The 14,329-nt window shown below is 39.9% G+C and overlaps 1 protein-coding gene across 1 annotated transcript in view; it reads right to left on the bottom strand.

Annotated features, from left to right (window-relative positions):
* Positions 1–769: 769 nt before the first annotated feature.
* CCDC178 (coiled-coil domain containing 178) overlaps positions 770–14,329 on the bottom strand; it is a 172,420-nt gene continuing 158,860 nt past the window's right edge. Inside the window, exon 22 of the mRNA XM_044424399.1 lies at positions 770–868. The gene's annotated coding sequence lies outside the window, so the exon portion shown is untranslated. The remainder of the gene's footprint in view (positions 869–14,329) is intronic.

The raw sequence follows: 14,329 nt of genomic DNA, 5'->3' as shown, positions 1-14,329 counted from the left end.
ATTTGTCCATTGTGAATGCATGAAACTTGTCAGATTCTGAATTGGTGCAATTTTTCATTTCAGCACTAATACACATATAATGCTCATCTGCCTCATTGTCTTTTGGCACCTGTTTCTATCAGAGTCTGGCTCAAGAATGAGGCATATTCACTGGAAACCTTGTACAATATACCATAGACATGTCTTATTGACTGCTTGCTGTGAAATATGTTCTGTGTTTTTCTCTGGGGACAGTTTGTTCATTGCCTCCATTTATAGAGCTACTTGATAGATATCAATATAACCATTTCCAGCAAGCTCAGAGAAGTGTCATTCCTAGAGTTTGGTTTGAACTCACATGTATAATAATATGATTGATCCATCCGTCCAACCCCCACTCCCACCCCTGCAACTAGAAATAATGACAATAATAATTTAACTATGCTTTTTTAGCTTATGGATTCTTATGAATATACCTGTTTTCAGTATTGCAGTAACTGATGTGGTGCAAAGAAGGTACAGGCTTGCTGAATGGGCACCTCATTGATGGAGGTGAGAATCGACTTCTTTTCTGCCGTAGCCGTGACCTCTATGGGAAAAATGACTGTAACTGCTTGGATTCCAGTTTTCTTAGTCTCTGGAGTGAGATTACGGATAGCTCCAATATCTTCTGATCAGGGTGCTCTGGAGGACACAATTCCTGGGACTTGGGATGATGAATTTGAAACAAAATCATCTTCTCAAAGTTGACATGCTGAAGCATCCTTAATTAAAACAACCACAAAGTCCAGGGATGCCTCTTTTGCATAAAGCCTTTTAGAAAGGCCCATTTCATTTGTTTTGGGTAGGCTCAGGAGAACTAGGTTGTTCTTGGATATACATGAAACACCTGTAAGAAAAAGATGTGGCAACTCTAATTCAGCTCTATGAACATGACAGAATATACAGGAATTCAAACCCAGTTTTTTGGAGAGGTACTGATGCAAAGCTTCTAGCTGGATGGACAAACATGTCAGTTTTGTTTTTCCTTGAAAATGTAAAAAAGTAATGGTCTTTCCATCCTGTTTACAAATAAATGTGTACATTTTGACAAATCCTTATTTTAAAAACATAAAGAGGACAAAAGACACCCAGCTGCATTACCCCAAAAGTTACAAAACTAACAATGGACTGGCATCATCCAGCAAACCTGAATGCAGCAGGCTAGTTTAGAGGGTTCAAGGCTGACCACAGGTCTGAAATGCAGGATAGTTGCTACTTTATGTGGGGTGATTTTATTTCATAATTTAATACAACTTTGTATTATCCACTAACAATGACAAACTCCTTGAATGGCCTGTAGCTATAAAAGATGGTTATTACCTCTTAAAATATACTTTCATATGTGTCTGAAGGTAGGTATTTCAAAGAGTCAGACCCTGAAAAATCTCACAGGAAGCAAGTGGGAATAGAAGAAGGCATTTGTCCTGGTAGTGAGTGCCCTTTATGATTTATGAGAGGCTACACCTACTATGGAGAAGTCCACACTCACCCTGAACAGTCAAGTATGCAACCTACACATGCTCCTGCATGGGGCTTTACTCCCCATGTGGGAATCTGCAGGGAACATATTTTATTAACTGCAATTGATGCTTTGACTGTGCCCCTTCCTTGAAAATAAAGACACGTCAATAGTCATTCCTGTTCTATTGAACCTGAGAATTGATTACTATGAAAGCTTTCAGGGGAAGTCCCAAAAGATGGACCACTGGTGGGTGGACTGCTGAGAACATCTATTTCTCACTGTCTTTGGTCAGTTTTACCAGTTTCCTGTGCAGCTTGGGCTCAGTCCAAGGTGTGTGTGATTGCTGATAAAACCTCAGGCAGCTCGAGTCTGACATACTGCAGCATACAGAGCAGCTTCTCAAGCATGACTTCTGCTGTTCCTGTTCCCAGCTATCACCTTCTCTGGAGAGCTCTGCCCCATATACTATCTATCAGCGAATGAAAACCCATCAGAGTACAGTACAGTTATGACACACCAAATGTGGCATTTTCTCCCTGAAGTTACTCACTTGAGCCCCACTCAATATTCCTTTCAAAATGGCATGTATGAATTAAACAGGTGGTCTTCTTATACTCTGAGATTTAAAAACATATTCCCCACGTTTGTATAAGTCCTTCTTGATAATTTGACACTTTGGAAAACAAAAAAGGGAGGTCAATTCTGTAATTAAAAAAAAAAACCTTGATGATTTACTTGCATGTGATTTGTCCATGATGAAACCTCCAAATTCAGTGGGACTTCCTCCCAGCCTCAGAGAGGTGTGAATAAAATTGCAGCCTGAATGACCCCAGGTTCCTGATCTGTTGCTTGTGGGGCATCTATTAGCATACTGGTGAAAGGGATATACCAGTCCAAGTTGATCTAGGGAGCAGTCATTCTACATTCAGATAATTAAACTGCTCCAAATGAAAATAAGTGAATATTGCTATTTTCAGGCTATGACTTCATACTTCCTTTGCAAATGTTGGCTATGCCTGGTGGGAAAAGAAAGGTTAGAATTCCTTTTAGGAAGTGCACATAATAAACCTTGGCTTCCCATTTTTAATCAGACTACTGTTGTGTCTTCGTCAGTCAAGGAACCAGATAAAAAGAGCCAGTTAACATGCTAAAGGTCAGAATTTCAGATGTACTGCCACAGATGCATTACAACCAACTATTAATAATATTTTCTTTTTTTAAGGGGTCTGGTCATGTCCAAGGGAATGCCAGGTACATTTTTCTTAATGTATAAGCACAAGTTACACATAACAACCTAACAACACAATACTGCCTCTTTAATGCTAATCTATTCCTTGCAATCTACTAGATACATGTAGAATCATTGGTGTGTATCAAGAGAGCAAAATCAGATTCTGAAAATATCTGAAAGGATGCACTAGAGTGTACATAATAATGTATTTTAATCTGTCAGGCCTTAAAATTAATCATGAATTCCCACAGAGATTTTAATAATTTTGAGATGATGTGGAGTGTGTGTGTGTGCGCGCGCACGCACATTTCATCTTGTGATATTCTTGGACAGAGTTCTTCAAATGCAGCATGTAGAAGGGTGGGGAAGGGGGAAAAGTAGGCATTTTGCCATTATTAAGTTGCACAAGATACATTTATAAGCAGGAATGTTTAATTGGCTGTTTTATTCCTTCTCTTCGACCTAATGGTTTATCAGAAAGGTATCTCAGAGACAAAGCCAATCAGGTGATAAGGTTGGCACCCAGCGTGAACCATAAGCACTGCTGTATATATTAAGGGGAGCATCTCTGCTGTTGCAAATGAATGGAGAGAAGAGCTGAACATCTGCAAGCCATAGTACTAAAATACAGTGTGGAAGAGATCATATTCATCTTATCCTTTGAGGGGCTATATAGGGCCTTGTGGCCAAATCATCCTTTTGTGCCTTCCCTAAATGAGGGACTGGCACAATTGAGAATTTACCCTCCATTGTGCTTTCCTCACTGCAAGCCACTAAAGACACAATTGTGGCCATTGCAGTGCCCCAGCAAACGTAGTGTCCTTCTACCTAAAGATGTGTGAAACAGCAAAACTCCAACACTGTTCTGATTCAAGTCCTTATCAGATTACTAGCACCCCCCTTTGCATTAAAAACTGTACACATTTTTGTGAGTACTTTTTCCATAAGTGTGCATAAGTTGCACACATTTTTGGAATGTAAACAGTCTTCTACCACCCACTGAAGAGTATTTACCTGCCTTTTTTCTAAAGCATGCATTTATGTATGTGCATTTTACAAATGTACCCATGCTTTTCAACATGTTTGTTTGTTTTGGTCTGTGAATCTCAAGTGAAGAAATGAATGGACTTTGACCGCAGATTGCATTGCCCTCCTTCCCATTCCTTATATTAAAAACCTGTGTAATTATCACAAAACAATACTTTTCAGTGTTGAAAAATATGAGAAGCTGTCATACATGACCTACAATGTATGATGAAAAAAGTCTGTTACATGGAAAACCATGGATAGGACATACCCAATTTTGTGTTCAACATCATGCCTCAGACTGTGGGTCTCATTATGGGCGTAATTTTATAGCTATGCAAGTTGATTCCACACCTCTCTGGTGACCCCTGAAAACAGGCACTCAAAACAGTTGTGACAAATAGCTGCAAATTAGAACTAGAAAGCTTGTTTTGCAACCTTAAGTCCCTTAATTTCTAAAAATTAAATCCTATAGCTTGTTTCATAGTTTATGTAGTTGTTGATGCATGCTGAACAAGTGTTAAAATTGGTCATATCCATAGAAATAACAGACATAAGCTTTATCCACAGTCTTCATTTTTATTGCTTTCTCTCCCCTTCTTTGGGTTTCTTCATCTCTAATACACCGCTCTATCTTGAACTATGGCACCCTTCTATACAAGCTTACTGCCAGTGAATATTTAATTTTGGAACAAGCATAGCATGTATTAAAAGTTTCAGACTATTGTATTAATAGCATTTGAGTTGAGATTTTGTTTTCTAGCCTCAGCGGCTGGTGATATTTCTGACGGGAGCACTGAGGTAGGGGTAAAAGAGAAGTGAAGTGTGTCTGATACAGCGGTTTCTCTTCTGTATCACAGTTTTATTTTATTTTTTATGAGGCTGCTGCAAATTGATGTCTTCTGATATCTAGTTCAATAAAACATTGTAGAAGTTTCAGTTGTGAATTAGAAATTGATGGGATAAGGAAAAAAGAATATAGGAATAGCCATAGTGAAAGTTATTGGTGGGGGCATTACTATCTATTCATCACCAATATACTTCCTGGGGGATGATGAGGGATAGCTAGTTAGCCTCTGTGTAATTACAACTGCGATTGTTTTATTGTATTCCGTCAGACTTTCATAGTGTAGGATTAAATCTGATGTACTGTTAGTACAATAACATGGAGCCCTGCTGCCATTTTGTGTTGCACAAATGGTTGGAGCATTTGGTAAACCTAAGATTTGCAAGTGGTTGTGCAAAGAGAACATCTGTTGGATTTTTCCCTAGTCCATAGTTCATAACTGGTTTTCCACTTGTTCTTGTGGAAAGTGCTAGTGGATAGAAGCCATAACCACAAAGTCATGGTCCTGTATTAAACATCTTTAAGGTTTCCAGCACTGCAATTCCAGTGTATGGGTTCAAGTAAACATTGGGCAAAATAAAATATTAAAGGCATGATCAGAACTTTTTTAGAGCAAAATTTATCACTGACCACCCTACTCATGTTTTTACTGTGTGTTTAAATGGCTCCTAAATCATGAAATCAGACTTTCAATTCCCCACATTGAAGTCACCTGTAAAGCAATTTTCATTGCATGCCATATTATTTTTCCTCCTCTACCAAACTTACTTGATTTCTAAAATACAATATAGTATCATTTATAAGCCCACTGAAAGGAATCATGGATCCCTGAGCAAAACTCAAATGCTGCTTAGCAGCTGCACATATATGACTTTAGAATCAGTCTTATGGCCCAATGACTGTTGGGCAAATGCTGCCTCTCTGATGTTGCCATTGATTTCTTTGCAAGGAAGTATCTTTAGTTTCTGGAATGCTCTGGATTCGTATTGGTGATGCATGTACATTCACTTGCTGATGGAACCAGAACAGCTTATATTCTGGGTTTCCTTGCTGGCCTTAGAACTTTATGGAATTTGGGACTGCATCTAGGGCACAAGTAGACAATCAATAAACTAAGACAATGAGTTGGATCTAAACCCATTCATTTCTGGGCTGGCAGAAGCATGGAGATCCATGGACCATGCTAATCATGATGAACTTTAGTCCCACTGATTTCAGTGACATGACTACTATGGATCACTATGACTACATAGGACTACTATGTCTATCTGTTCTCTGGGTTGACATAGGTCAGGTGCTGAACAACATCAGCACCTTCACAAATCTGATTTGCTTGGAAAGGAGAAATACCAGTGTGATAGTTACTTCACTTGCACTTTATTTAGTTTTGCAGAAAATAGCTGAAGTGTGTCTGACACACTATGCGCTACAGTGCATATTGACATGTAAAGTATGGGAAATATTGTGAATATGAGGACAACATTAATACTTTAATTAAGCAGCAACCACTGTGGAGGGAAAGGCTGTGTCTCACATACCACAGTGTGGTAACTGCAACATATCTGTGGTATATTTATAATGAAACAAAATATAATTGCTATGTAATTACAGTTTAAGACCAAAACAATTTCTTAATCAGTAATTATGAATATAATGTTGAATTATTTTCATTAATAAATGTTTTGCAATTAACACTGTGTTTGAAATTAATGTAGTATTTACAGCATTGCTAAAACTTGGTTACTTCAATTAAAGGCCAATTTAATCAATGCTGGGCTGTCAAAATACCCTCTCAGTTTAAGTGCCCACGCACAGGCAAGTAAGTCTGCCAATTATCTGAGAGTCTTGGTTGTTCATTACCAAAATCAAATATCCAACCATGACAGAATGTAGTCTTTGCACTCTACATTATTTCAATTTTTCTGTTATCTCTTTGCCTAGTAAAAAAAGAAGGTAAGAAGGAAATAAGTACAGCAAGAGAAGAAATATTGACAGAAATCTGATGTTAACATCAGTCATGTTTGTTTGTCTATTTATTGAGCCATGACTTACAGCTTCTTCATATATAGATATTTAATTATGAGAGAATGATATAAAGTAGAATTTGGTGAATATATGAAGTGTTGACCTGGTTCAAGCATAATGCTAACCTATGTTTTGGTTAATTGAATTTCGCTGTCATGAAGTGTGAATGAAGCCACACTAACAAATCATAGTTTGTAATTATGAACAGCCAAGAAAGATAACCCATGGTTTATTCTTGGGTTGTGAACTCTGGCTTGTTTAAACCATGGGTTGTTGTTACATGTGGACCTAGAATCATGGGTTGTTTCACCAATCTACAGATGTGGGAGCCTGGCATGCAAAAGTACTGAAAACAAACAAACAAAAAGTAGCTGCTTTTCATGCCAGTCCTGCAGGCATTTGGGACACAAAGAAGGAGGAAGGAAGAGGGAAACAATCAAACCAGGGATTGAGGCAACAACCTCAGTTTATTAGATGGCCTGGTAGACAAACCCTGAGTAGAGCTATTATCAAATGCCCTTAAGCTGCAAAGGTCATTCATTTCTGTAGCAATATTAATCTATTCCACTAATCTATTGCAGTTTTCTGTGGTAAAAAGAGAATGATGGTGCAGTCTAAGCAGAATGCTAACGGAGGAGAGGAGAGGAGAGGAGAAGAGGACTAGCAAGAAATAGCAGAATTTGTGTGGAGTGGGTTTTTCCTTTTTTGGTGGATTCACTCATGGTTTTATGAATCTGCAAAAAGAGATAGAGAGGGGTCGGGGGACTTTGAAGACAGGAAACATATGGTTGGATTCAGATGTAAGAATACATCTCTGAGTTAGCAGAGGGATCTCCCCCCCACCCCTCCTTTTTCCTCACTGGAGCCTCTCTAGCTGCCTGAAGCTGCTATGCAGAGGGAAGGAGTGAGCTGTGGTGTGGTGAGAGGAGGATTCCCCACATATGGGTTGTCAGCACCCTCCATTAACAGAGCCCTTCCATCAGCTGAAGGCAGAGTCTGTTTCCAGTTCATACAAACACCAGGTATGGTGTAGCTGCATACTCCAGCATGCGCTTTAGAGCACATTTTAGAGCACAGATAAAATCTGTGTTTCTAATTCACACTACACATCTCCTTGGACATGCAGAGATGGAATCAGTTAGATTTCTGCATAGAGCTGCAAGCAAAGCAAATTCTTGTGGGATGTAAATGTGGTTGAAACTTGTTGCTTGCTTGCTTAAATCCTTTGATCATCAGCTTCACTAGTACACAAACATAAAAAGAGCACTTCAGAGTGAGAGGCTACCTTTAGAAGTATGACTTAAGAAAAATATCTGAGAAAACCTAGGCTGGCTGAAAGTGGTTGGGTAGAATTGACACTAACGCCCAACTTTGAGTGTTGATCTGTTAATGACAGGAAAGCCAGTTGAATACCATATTACACAAGTAGGGCACTAATGGTGCACAGCAAGTACAGATGCATTTATCTGGTAGAGAGGTGCACATCTGTCTGCTTCTGTGACAGCCAAACACTTGTTGGCAAAAGACGAGGAATCTCTTGAAGCCTTAAAGGAAAAGCAAGTAACAGAGAAAAAGAATGAATGATCCTCTTTTCAGTCCATCTTTCCTTAGCTTTACCCTGCAGTGTGTTAATTAGATGAGCAGATGTATAAGTTAGGAAGATTTCCAGATTAATTGTCAGGAAAGTAAAATGTTCAGTGTAGGCTCCACTAAGCAGGGTTCTAGTCTCTTGTTATGTTGCCACCAGCAGCACCAAATAAGCAAACAGGGCATCTGCAGCATCTCTCCTGATTTTGCCAAGGCCTTCTTACTGGCTTCTGTTTGTAGCAACAGCTCTTCCACAATGGGGCTCCTCTTCAGTAGCAGAGAGGACACAGAGGCCCAGACCACCTTCTTTGGAATAATACCATCCCTCTCTGGGAGGCTGATGAAAAGATCCAAGCTGTTCATTTATTCTCTGTCATTTGGCACTGGCCTGAACACATTTGTGCAAATTGTTTGGTGGGTAATGTATTCCAGGACTTTAGAGAAATTGATACTGTCATTTTCACAGGATGTACAAAGCTGAAAGCAAATTAGGGAGCTTCTTAGTGCATCCCAAATTGAGGCTGAACTTTTAAAAAAATACTGCGTGATTTAAGGCAGACATCCCCAACCACATGATGGGAGTCACAACAGGGCAACACAGTTTATAAATTCATTGTTCACACACCATGACTCTACTTAAAAGGCCTCCACAGACCCGTGTTTGTCATGACATGCATACGGCAACATACTGAGAAGAAGGATGAAGGTCAGAATGAACATCCTGGAATTGATAATCACCAGCAAAGGAGGATGGAACTATGATTAATGCATGATTGATAATTCTGAGAGCTCACCTACCCTTTCCTTTACCACAGTCACCTTGTGGAGTGACAGTTTTGTTTCCCCTCCTGACTGCTCTTCCTTGCCTCTTCACATCCCTCCACTGAGTGTGATTCTTTATTTCTTCTCTTCCCTCCATGTCATACCAATTATGAATATTAGGGTTGCTAGCCAAAACCCTGAATGGGTTGGGCAACTGGTCATCCTCCAGATGTTTTGTGCCATGACTCTCATCAACCCTAGCCAGTATAGCCAATGGTGAGGGATGATGGGAATGGTAGGCAAAAATATCCAGAGGGCCTCATATTGCACACCCCTGACCTAAGACATAACATTGGAGTTTAAAGAACAATAACACACTGACATCTGCCTGGGCAAAAACGCCAATTCATATTGCAAACTATACACTTCTTCTCAGAAGTAAGCCCCACTTAGCTGAAGAAGATTTAGGTCCATGTAAATGTGCCTAGAATTGCCACTTCAGAGAAGAAAATGCTACTCTATAAAACGGACATAACTCCAAATCGATTGAACTGATGAACTCAACCATTTGTATACATTTGCTGAGCTAACCTTTTCATATGCTGTGTTATAGGCAGCATTAATGTGACTTGTTTGGCTTTTAATATTAAGAACTATGCATTTCCTGGCACTGTTGCATTACGTTTGAGAAATATTTTAGATTAAACCTTCATGGACTGTCTTTTGCTTTATGCCTACACAAATACATAGCTTCGTCCAGGTGCCTTAGATGTAAAGAACCGATGTGCAGGTATCTCATGTTACAGGTAATGTTAAGCCTACTTAGTACACTAGCTTAAGTCATATTTATTTCAGTTCGCCTACTCGAAGTAGGTATAACATTGAATATAACCCAAAATATCTGCACAGAGAACTCCTACTATATTACTACACAAGCAGGGCAATGTCCTCAAGAAAGCTGCCCTGAGTACTGAAATCAGTGTGCAAATAAATATATGAATTGCAGTATTCACAGGGAGTGAGAAATATATATATTGGAAAGTTACAGCCAATCTACCTGTGGCTTGCATAGGTTTCCTATAACATGTGGAATGTGCCTCCTGTAGTTGCCTGTTAGAATGCACTGAGACTTGGCCCCTGCTTTCTTTTGGACACACACAGATGCACACAGAATGACATCATAGCACAACACACATCTCATTTTTCAGAAGCCAATGCCAACTTACCTGAAAACTATTTTGTTTTCATAAAATATTATTCCTCCAGTCAAATTATTCTTTGGTGCATTTGAGGGGTTTGGGTCAGTATTGTAGGTCAAATTGCAGGGTTGGGAGAGAACAGAAGGAGCAATGGACTTGATGACTTAAGAGGCTGGACCCACTATTAGTCAAAGCAAAGAGAATGAATAGGAAGCCTAGGGAGCCCCTTGAGATGCTATTGGGCTGCTCTTATCCACTGAACTCGGAGGCTTACAGGCATCCAGAGCAGCTCCAAATGTGCCTCCAGTCCTCCAGGTCTGCATTTTCACTAAATGGGCTTTTTCACCCATTTAGATGGAGTGTTTTGGAGGGGAAAGGGATGGAGCAGCTTCTGGATGCCTTACATCCTGGTCTGCCCAGTCTCTTCTCCTCCCTGAGCCCTTTCTCCCTCCGTCGAGGGGGTTACCTGGCCTCAGAGAACAACCAGTGCAGTTCCTTCTGCACCAGTCATGAGGGGGCAGTTACAGAAGCAGAGCTCTGATTGCCAGCTCTGCAAGCAGCCTTGTATCTGGGAACCTGAAATACCCTGTGCGTCCTCTGAAACTGTCTATGGGTAATAAGATCACTCACTCAGTTTAAAAGTGTGCTCAAGTTCTGCTTGCTAACTTGTTGGGAAGGTGGAGACACTTGGGGATTGGATCATTTCCCACCAGACTGAACAGTTGTGGATCGGTTAGCTGGGTGGTAGCATGGCAGGCCTCTGCATGTTTCTAGAGTTACCTGGGACAACTCCCTTTGTGGCAGTCCAGATCATGACTGAGAATGTTCCTAGCAGCTCTTTAATTTATGTATGCCTCCTGAAACCAAAACTGATTCTTCAATAAGGTGTCAGGGCAATTCCAGTTAAACACACAGAACACAATGCATATAGAGCACAGAGCTACCAAAGTTTCTTTCTAACAACTAGGAAGGTTCATTTTTCCAATGTTTGCATGCTGAAAGAGTGAGAAGAACAAACTATTTACAGGGGAAAGAGTTACAAAATCTTCAACATGAGAGAAAACATGTATTTGCCATTTCCAAATATCAGATTACTGCCCTGTAACATCTCCCAAAATGTGGAAATACTTTACAGCTGCTTTACTGTAAGTCAGAACCCTATTCTGAATCAAAATATTATTTTCATTTTAACAGATCTGTGGTTGCCATCACAATATAAAATGTGCAAATGATTAAAAACAATTTATTATATTGTAACAACAGAGGCATTTCACACAACAGCCTGTTGCAGTTTGCCAAAATTCTGCTTATTAGGAATCAATTATAATCAGAGCTGAGAATGATGCATATTTAGGTGCTGGAATCAGAAGTTTCAGTTTAATGCCACTTCCTCATCAAGTGTGGAGTTTAGTGTACATCTCCAGATGGCCCATACAAATGCTTTGCCGTACATCACTCACTCTTTGAATGTCAAGCATCTCTGGGATTAAATACATCACCAGTTAGCATCTTATCACTGTGTCATAGCAATGGCTCCTCATCTTTTAATACATTGATGCAGCAATCCTAGTCTTTGATACGGGAAGCTCCAACACTGGGGCTTTTGAAGAATCCAAAGCTCTGTTGGATTTGTGCCAACTAAGCAAAAAAAAGAAAGAAAGAAAGAAAGAAAGAAAGAAAGAAAGAAAGAAAGAAAGAGAAAGAAAGAAAAGAAAAGAAAAGAAAAGAAAAGGCCTTTTTTATTCTTTCATTGCTTTTGTTTTTCCTTAAACTGTTTTGTTCCCATTGATGTCAATGCCCTCTCAACTCTGGGTCTGTGTCATGGCCATGGGACTTCTGTGTGTCCTGTGAATCCACAGACTCTTGTACAATGCCCATGGAATGCCCCCTCAACCTCTTTTTGTCTCTACCAACATCAGACCTACAATGTCAGAGAAATAAAGAGCATTATTTTTATCCAAAGACTGGGAGGGGGGCATATGCTGTCTCTTGCTCACAGGAGGATATTCAGAAAATCTTCTGGTCCCTGGGATGCTCTCTCTGAAAATAAGTAATCTCCTCTTGCATAAGAATGAGAAGTAGCTGTGGCTTTTTAAGCAAGTTATATCCTGTCCAAGCTAGCCCATACTTTGGAAACATTTCTTCTGTTGTGCATGGAGTGGCAGATGTTTCTGGAAAGAATGTGATACTTTTGGAAATGCCACATCTAGTTTTTACACAGTGGGCAGCCTGCACAGTGTTTTTGGGCCACTCTGCAAACAGCTGTATATATCCATAAGGTTACAAGTCATATTGGTCTTTTATGCAAAATGGCATGTTCCTACAGCCTGGTCACTGATGGGGATGGGTGGGTAATGAGTAAATAGTCCTCTTTCTCAGAAGCCACTTTGGAATGTGCTGTGAGCCACACCCTCCCCCAGCAGAGAAGGAAAGTGAAATTGGTTTGCCCAGAGATGGGAGAGCATGTGCATGAAGGAAGATCTGTATCGTAGCTGTTTCAGGTGTGATTTGGTTTAACATTTCATTATTCTGACATGATGGTGCTTCGAGACTAGCACAGCTGACTGCTGTGCTTGCTCCTGTTCCTCCATAATGCTTGCTCAACTTGTACATTTATAAGCAAACAGAGTATTGCTAAAGCACCATAAGTTTTCTTCACTCTCTTTTTCAAGGAAGGTGAATCTCAGAAAGGATGCTTTGAACTTGCCCCTGCTTTGAGGAGAAAATGTGTTTAATTCTACAAATCTCTCTCTCTCTCTGTGTGTATTCACTGCTGGAGCTCCAATGTCAAAGACTTAGGGGCACTGAGGGTTGGAGGCTGGAAGGGGCATCTTCCATCTGTCACTAGGCTCAGAGAAGGAAATTTAGCACATACACAAACATATTCAAACTGATATCTGAGTACTAGAAATTGGAACTGAGTTAAATGGGCCCACATCCCGTCATTTAAAAGGCAGTCACTTAAATGGTTCGGGAAAGCAACTGGGTTCATGCAAAGTAGTCTTTGGGACAGTGAGGGGGGAATAAATTTAGGGTGCCATCCTACTGCAGTCCTCAAACTCAGAGGGCTACTATCATCCTATGCAGGGTGAGAGTAGCAGACAAAGTGATCTTTGCTTCCTCTACTCCTCCTGTCCCACACATTTTTCTAGACATGTCTAGAAACATTTTTAGACACATTTTAGACACATTTTTAGACACATTTCTAGACACATTTTTACTTGTCTGACAAGAATGTTTTGGACAGGGGTGACAGGAGGCTTGAGAGACCTCAGCATCCCTCAAATCCTGGCCTCTTCTCTCCTCCCTGCTCTCTCAAATGTCTTTTCCCCCTCTCTGAGGCAGCTTTCTCAACCCCAGAACAAAGCTGGGGCAGTTTTGTCCACACCAGGTGCAAGGCAGAGTGGAGTCAGAGTTCCAGTTCCCTGTTCCAGTGTCAGAACATTAAGAGAGCACAGAGGGGTGGTCTCTCAACTTAGTAATTATTAATCAGGTAAAAGCCATAGCAATTTGTTAATAAGTAGCAGAACCATCATTCAATGTTTCTCAGTTTGAGAACCAATTTCTAATATTAGGTAGAAGAAACTTTCATTTATTTAAAAATGCAGAACTGAAAAGATTACAATGCTACTTTATTTTCTTTTTTTCTTTGGAAATTCTTTAATTTTCTACTTAATTTTCACTTCCATAAAAATATAATGCAGAAAAAAGATGCCAGCATGGTTGTGGAAGTGCTTCTCTTCTCTGTCTTCACCCTGGACGCAAGACATAATGCTGACATTAAGCAACCCTGGCTATAAAAACACTGACAGGATAAAAATAGGAGAAATAAAAGCACAACATTTCACTCTTTTTCTTCTGGTTTCAGCATTTGCCTATGAGCTCTCCCAATCCAGAAGCTTTGAGATAGTTATTCAGCCTTTTTCAACCTGGTGCTCTCCAAACATGTTGGCCTACAATTCCTATCATTCCCAGTCAGCACGGGTCTTTTCTTCCAGATATACCTTCCCAGGGAATGACTCTGTATTTAGCTGTTCCCCTCCAAGACCACAACAACGAAAGAATTATATCCTTACTTGAAGTATTTCTATAATACCCTTCATTATCAATCCACAAAATGTGTGATTTTGTACAAGTTACATTAAAACAACGATTAAAATAAAGTACAA

The sequence above is a fragment of the Varanus komodoensis genome, unplaced genomic scaffold (genome assembly GCF_004798865.1).
Source record: "Varanus komodoensis strain SLA01 unplaced genomic scaffold, ASM479886v1 scaffold14_1, whole genome shotgun sequence".
Classification (NCBI taxonomy): Eukaryota; Metazoa; Chordata; class Lepidosauria; order Squamata; family Varanidae; genus Varanus; species Varanus komodoensis.
This window is presented reverse-complemented; position numbering and strand designations above follow the sequence as displayed.